Source organism: Mirounga leonina, unplaced genomic scaffold (assembly GCF_011800145.1).
Source record: "Mirounga leonina isolate KUSES-001 unplaced genomic scaffold, KU_Mleo_1.0 Mir_129, whole genome shotgun sequence".
In the NCBI taxonomy this organism is placed as follows: Eukaryota; Metazoa; Chordata; class Mammalia; order Carnivora; family Phocidae; genus Mirounga; species Mirounga leonina.
Genome location: NW_023270323.1, coordinates 7,911,276 through 7,918,758, shown reverse-complemented (window position 1 = coordinate 7,918,758; position 7,483 = coordinate 7,911,276). Strand labels below are relative to the sequence as shown.

The window sequence follows — 7,483 nt, the reverse complement described above, 5'->3', positions numbered from 1 at the left end:
TCTCTTACTTGACCATTTTTAAGTTCTTAAAGTAATTATGCCAAAATTGGTATAATTGATACATGGTAATTATACCAAAATAATTATACCTGCTTATATTGCCAGGGCAATACAGTATAATTAATTTTATCTTTCAAACTTTATCCTTTGAGTGGATTTCAAGATGGATATTGGCATTAAAAAATACATTGAAGAAAGGTTATTTTAATGTTTAAATAATACATATTTTTATATATACATATATATTTATATGCACATCAAAGTTAGATGATAATCATAACTAATCAAGTATTAAAAAAACTAACCTGGTGGATTTCTGGTAAGTGTTTAAATTTCACCTGTATAAATTAGGGCTGTTTAATAATTTTTTTAATATAATGATATAGAAATTAAAATGTGTTATTAGGTGATTACATCAAATAATTTTAAAGACATTTTTGTTCATATTCCTATATTTTAAAGAATGCCAGTGAAAGAAGCTATGAGAAATTAAAATCAAATATTCTATATTCTACTATGAGGTTATGTTTAGGGTTAGTTCAAAATCAAATGTATCTTTCTGAGTGTAGTGGGGAGAGGATATTTCATACTTAGTGCGGAATCCAGCTGTTTTACTCTATGAAATATTAATTACATGATTTTAAGGATAAGAATCTCTTTTATAGTTCTTCTATGAGAGAAATAATTTGGTCATCATTGTATTTCATTTTCTTGATTGAATAAATATATAGAATAAAATGCACTGCCATCTTCTGACAAATCACATCCTGAGGCTCTGATTAAATACTTGTATTATAATCTTACAATATTTTTAGCCTTTCAAATACGGATCTAGTTCTGCTATAACCTTTAGATATTTTGCAGTAATGTACTTAACTTCATTGGCTGTTTAGCAGCCCTAGATATGAGGACCCCGAGATTTTAACATTTAGCTTTACATTATTTCACTTAAGACCCTAACTATAAATATTTAAAACTGCAATCAACTGATAAAACACAACTCTAATAAATGTAGTAATTATTATCATAATAGAGCTGACAAAGACCACCATCATTCATTTTAAAATTTGAGTATTTCAGGTTATGTGATTCAGTATAAAAGTATTAAAAGAGAATTAAGAAAATTCTAAAATCAGTACTCCCTCCCTCCCTTCATTCATAATTGTTGTTAGAGAACTTAATAATCATCATTATAGAACTGATATTGACTGTCATATGACTTAGAGAATTCATGAAATTATTTCCTCTACATTGTACATCATTGCTGATTTCAAGTATGTATAAGATTTTCATCTGTACATTCCCAAAACATATTTTTTAATTGGGGTTCTTAATCTGATCAAGCATTTTCCTCAAGATATTTTATTTTGATTTTTTTTTTTTTTTTGAGAGAGAGAGAGAACATGAGTGAGGGGGGGAGAAGGGGCAGAGGGAGAGGGAGAGAGAGAATCTTAAGCAGGCTCCATGCTGGGCATAGGACTCCATCTCACCACCTTGAGATCATGACTTGAGCTGAAAACGAGTCAAGACAGTTAACCAACTGAGTCACCCAGGTGCCCCTAGAAATTTTATTTTATAGTAATGAATTTTTATGCTAACTCACAAAACAAATTTATGTGGTTAATGTACATAGCAACATCATTTATCATATTGCATTATCTCCCAAATATATATAACTTTGCTTCTATTGAAAAACACATTCTGAAGTCAAGCTCAAAACATGAGGGAAATTCTCCTTATTCCACAGTTCAATTTAATAGGAGTAGTGATTTCCTCTTCTGTACTAAGTTAGAGCAACAAAACTTCTAGGGACAATACATAGAGGGGAAGAAGGGAAGGAGGAATCTGTGCATCCTGGCATTCTTTCAGGTTGTTGGGTCTTATCAGCTGTGTTGTGATGGGAACAGATAAAACAGCCCTAGGGGTAAGAAAGCCCTCTCTTCATTTTTAAGTATGCAAATTAAAAACATTCATAGGTGGATACTATTCATACATGTTTTTAAGACATTGAATCCAGTGACTCCAAGTCTTCAACATCATTTTGTATCCCAACTTCCTGCTATCCCTAGTTCTCACCCCATTTGACTTTGAATGAGAATGTTTGTTTTGAAGTAGAGCTTTATCAAAACTTTAAGGAATCATATTGAGGAAAACACATGAGACTTCTATTTAATTTGGTAGATTTATGTCATCAGATATGGAAGTCACGGTAAAAAAAAAAGTTCATTAAAAACATATTGAAAAGTCATTTACATACTGTGCAATTTTTTTCGCATTACTTTATCACCATCTTTGCTTGAACACATGCTGTCACATCTCTTTTGCTATTGAGGAAACTAAGACTTGACAAGGTAAAGTAGTGGAGGAAGGGAGGGGTGAATAGGCACAGCACAGAGGATATTAAGGACAGTGAAAACACAGTGTGTGACACCATAATGATGGGTATGTGTCATTATGCCTTTGTCCAACCTCATAGAATTATAGAAAACATTAAGAGTTTAGGATAAAAATGTGATTTGAACATCTTAAACCTAAGACCGTATCTTTAGTAATTCAGTAACATCCTAACCCACAATTTAGAATAATCTGACATTTTTTATTGATTGTTATTAATTTTTTCTCTGTGTCTCTTCCATCTTCGATGTTTTAGCAGAAAATATCGTTAGAAATGTTTCTAATTCAAATTGCACTGAGGAATTCTCTTTCATAGAACTGAGAAAAAGGAGAAAGAGGAAAGAGTAACAGCTGTTACTGAAAAAGAGAGGTGATAGTATATAAGTCAAGGAAGTGAAAATTTGATGTCTTTGGTGATTGGCAAATCATGTATTTAATCTCTTTAATGACCTTAGGGTTTTTCCATAAGAGAAAGTTTATAGCCAGGAGAGTGCAGGTTAAGGTGGAAAATAGCACACAGGCTGCCAGTTTTTCCACCATTGCCCATGTCACACATCATATTCTATGAGGGCACTTTTTCCTGCTGAGCTTGGATAGACCTCCCAACTATTCTCAGTACTTCACTCTGACTCCCACTGTTTAAGATGGGCTTGAGATGAAACCTGTTTCCCACTTTGAGTGTAGTGTAATCTAGTCATTACTGGAATGTGTAAAATTTTTATAAATATGTAGATTTAAAGATACTTATATTTTGTTGGATGCCTGTTTATTCTGAAATTTTCTGGAATAAAAAATAGGTGGACTATATGCAATTAGTTTTATCAGCATGGTGTTAGAATGGGAGAAGGATATAATGAAAAGGGTGGGGATCATATATCAATCAACTGTGGAAGCAAAGTGTGGGAACTAAAGCTAAGGCTTTATAATATCCATCATATGTGGGAAGAATTAGCCACATAGCAATAATGTAGAGTGAAGAACAGAATATTTACTAGGAAGATAATGGAATCTCCAAGGTGAGGTAAAGCAGTGGAACAGAAATTGAATCAAAGAGCTAGCACAGTATCTTGGCATTTCCGTGATGAAGACAAATCTTGTGTTAGACTCTTTTTCTGCCTCTTGCTGTATTGTCTTTCAATTTTTTTTTCTTCATTATGTAGAAGTAGCTGGAACAAACATATCAGGATAAACCAGGTAGGGGAAATAGTTCCTTACTGAACCATCTTAAAACACAGACAGCCATACCTATCTTTCTACTGCTTCTAATGATTAGTGTAATCCATAGGCTGTAATAGGATAAAATGTTTTAGGAACCCACGCTCTAGATGTGACTTGCTCTTTGAAGTAGCTGTGGCTTGTATTAATGTGAGCTGTGAATGAGAATAGATCATGTGTTAAAATTTGGTTATGTGGCCTGTGAATGCTAATCATATATTAAGTAAGAGCTTATTGTGAAATTAGTCTTTGACGTTTTTTCCTGCCAAGACAGTGTTAAAGAGTCTAAAAATCTCATGCTATAAAAAATGAGATTTGTCCTGGAGAGGGGGACAAATACTTTTCAAAAGCCCATGTTAATAAAATATGAAATAAAAAGGGATTTGCTAAACAATGTGAAAAAAAAAAAAAAAGCAAATTCCAAAGAGTTGCTAAGAGGAGGATTACAAACTCATCAATCTTATTAAAGTGTTTTCCCTATTTGATCTCAGGAATCTGAGGACTGAAGGAGTAAAGCCACTATTCCAAATATGGTAGACAGATTGTGATGATGAATCTTTTGGCCTGCAAAAATATTTCTCTGGACAAATAATGAGGTCATATCACACTCTATCCCCCCCTTTTTTTTTCCTTCCTCTCTCCCTCCCCCACCTCCTTTTTTTTTTTTTTTCTTTTTCTTTTTAGATCACAGGGGCTGATTGAACTCTTATATAACTGCTGGAACACCCCCCCACCCCCCACCCCCCACCCCACCAAATAAATGGGCCTCTATTTTAGGGGTTGAGGTCTATGGACTCATACAACGTAACCAAAAAAATAGAAATCTGGAGTCTGTAAGTCAGACCTAACCTAGGCCCTCATTTACATGTGCATATAATTTACCCAACTATTCTCTTCTCTCCTTCAGTGAGTTACCAGAGAGTCTCCTTGCCAAGTTAGAAAATTAGAATTAGAAAGCCAGACTCTCCTGACATATGAGAATGTCTTTAACCCATTAATCTAAATATTTTATCACATTGGTTGAAGAACCATTGGAACCCTTCCAGTAAAGTAGAGATAAAGCTCTAGAGTCATGTTTCAGTGTTGATCATTATCTTAGCAGTTCCATTCCTGTTGCTTTGCAGATCACATGGTCACATTACTTTGCCCAGTGTTTGCTCATATATAAAGTTATTAAAATTAAATAGGGCTCAAAACTTTTGAAATCATACTGGTATTTACATATATCTGTACTATTGAAAAGCATTTTAAACACAATGGTCTCAATTTGTTTACTCAACCATTACAGCTATGTGGTAGTATAGTTTTAAGAATATTTTTGTCTATTGCTGATTTGGGTTACATAGATTCCCTCTCCCCAACCCCTGCCCAGGTAATTTTTTTTTTTTTTAACTCACCTCTTAAAGTAGAGAAAAAAAATAAACAAACAGAATTATGCCTAGTAAAGCAATTCATAGGAATGAATCACTGACATTCTCAAGTCTATTTTTATCTATGTTAGCTTTTTTCTTTACAGTGTTGTAAAGTCTGAAAACTATGAATAGTAACCAACCCATTGAAAATACATGTATAGATAGATAAATGCACACCATTTATAATTACTTCATAATTCTGAAGTTTGTTTAAACTTGAACATAAGCAGAATTTTGTGTAACGGAGACAGCATTAGTTTATTCACTGAAAAAAATCCAACTTGAGTCACTACAGGGATACCCATGATTGACGTGCCTGTTTGGCTGCGTTTCACTCTCATATATTTTGATGGAATAAAAACACTGTATTTTCTAAAATGAATTCTAAAAAGGCACTAAGAATGACTGGGCAAAGCATTCTGTTATCGGTGGTAGTGTGCTCAGAAGCTAGTGTGCTCAGAAATCCACATTTATGTCTGTAGCTTTGGAGAACTAAGAACCATATGGTATCTTGGTTTTATACTTCCTGAATCAGCTTAATTGCATATGCATGATAATTAGACTTGAATAAATGTGTTTGAGTGCTTTTTAGTTGTTGATATTTTGTCATAAAGCTTTTACTCCAGTTTCATTAAAAGCATTTTTAACTGTACTTGGTTTATAAGTGGGTTATCACTTTATATTAATATATGTCATATGCTATATTATTTATTTTTATGCCAATAAGAGCACTGTTTTGTGTGTCTGTTTTTCTGAGTGGTTATTAATGTCAAAATGATATTAAAAAGGGGCTAATACTTCTACAAACAAGGTTAAGTTATATATAAATACATTTATACATACATTGCATATACGTTTTTATTGTTGCTAATAGTTACAGTCTAGAATATTAATGGATATTTAACTTGGCACTAGTTTTTAAAGTATTTTAGTTGGTTTTGTAAATATAAGTACAAATAAAGAAATGAAATTTGAGATTTATTCATATTGAAATAATTGATGTTCCAGATGCTCTCATCTCAACTTACCCAAATTATTGTATCAGTAGAACTCTGTTACAAATCCCTAAATAGGATTGTTCAACAAACCTATATCTAACCTATATACTCTGCCCCCTTTAGGTTACTTCAGAGACTGCTCTCTTTATGAGCTCTTGGAGAGGAATATGTAAAGAAGTTATATAGTTCATGGAAAAGACATCTTGGGTCACTGTATCTCACAAGAGTCAGATTAAAGTCTGTTACTCTATTCAATTCACTGTAGATCCTATTGATGCTGTTAAGAGTTTTCTATCCAGAAAAGAAAGAGAGGTAGGTGATTTCTAAGTGATCACAGTTACATCAAAGCATTTGGTTTAAGGAAGTAAAGTGATTGTCATACAACATTACTGTAGAGTTGCTTTCTCCTGCTTTGAAAATAAATGGCTTTGCTTTACCTGGGTATTTATTTCCCATATGTATTTTCCTGACAATCTACTGTGTAATAGTGGGAGACCATTATCTGGTGATAACAGGTTATTCTACTGACGTTATCTTTTAAGTAAACTTCTTAGTGAATCATCTTTGTCATAGAAACCCTAGTACTTCATGGAATTTTGTGATGTAAAAGCATCCCATCATTGGTGTCACTTTAAGTCAGACTCCATAGCATTGTTTGAATGATTATGTTACATTACATACTACTAAATACTCTGTTAAATAGAATTTATGATTTCAGGTCAAATCTATTTTACTTTTGATTTGTACTTTCCTTATATTTTGCAGTTTCATTGCTTGGAAAAGGAAATGAGGCAGACTTTATGCTTTCAGTTAAGTTGATAATTAAATTTCAGTAAAGCAGAAGAATGATTAGTTTGGCTCATTAAAAGTAATTTGTAGAATTCTTTGAAAAACTGTGTCACACAAATGCCTTGATTGGTGCTTTCTTAATAAATACTCCCCCCCCCCCCCAGTGTTGAAGGTTAACATAACACAATTAAAAGTCATTAGCTTACAATTAAAAAGCATATTATTTTTCAGACAGGGTGAAATTTTTTTTTTAATTTTATTTTTTTATGTTATGTTAATCACCATACATTACATCATTAGTTTTTGATGTAGTGTTCCATGATTCATTGTTTGCATATAACACCCAGTGCTCCATTCAGTACGTGCCCTCTTTAATACCCATCACTGGGCTAACCCATCCCCCCATCCCCCTCCCCTCTAGAACCCTCAGTTTGTTTCTCAAGAGTCCATAGTCTTTCATGGTTCAGCTCCCCCTCCGATTTCCCCCTTCATTTTTCCCTTCCTACTATCTTCTCTCTCTCTTTTTTTTTTTTAACATATAACGTATTATTTGTTTCAGGGGTACAGGTCTGTGTCATCAGTCTTACACAAGTCACAACGCTCACCATAGCACATACCCTCCCCAATGTCCATCACCCAGCCACCCCATCCCTCCCACCCCCCACCACTCCAGCA

The 7,483-nt window shown here is 33.5% G+C and overlaps 1 protein-coding gene across 2 annotated transcripts in view; it reads left to right on the top strand.

Annotated features, from left to right (window-relative positions):
• Positions 1-5,868: 5,868 nt before the first annotated feature.
• CCSER1 (coiled-coil serine rich protein 1) overlaps positions 5,869-7,483 on the top strand; it is a 1,210,854-nt gene continuing 1,209,239 nt past the window's right edge. The window contains exon 1 of one of the 2 annotated variants that reach the window (XM_035004506.1): positions 5,869-6,331. The gene's annotated coding sequence lies outside the window, so the exon portion shown is untranslated. The remainder of the gene's footprint in view (positions 6,332-7,483) is intronic. The other variant, XM_035004507.1, reaches the window with a different exon arrangement.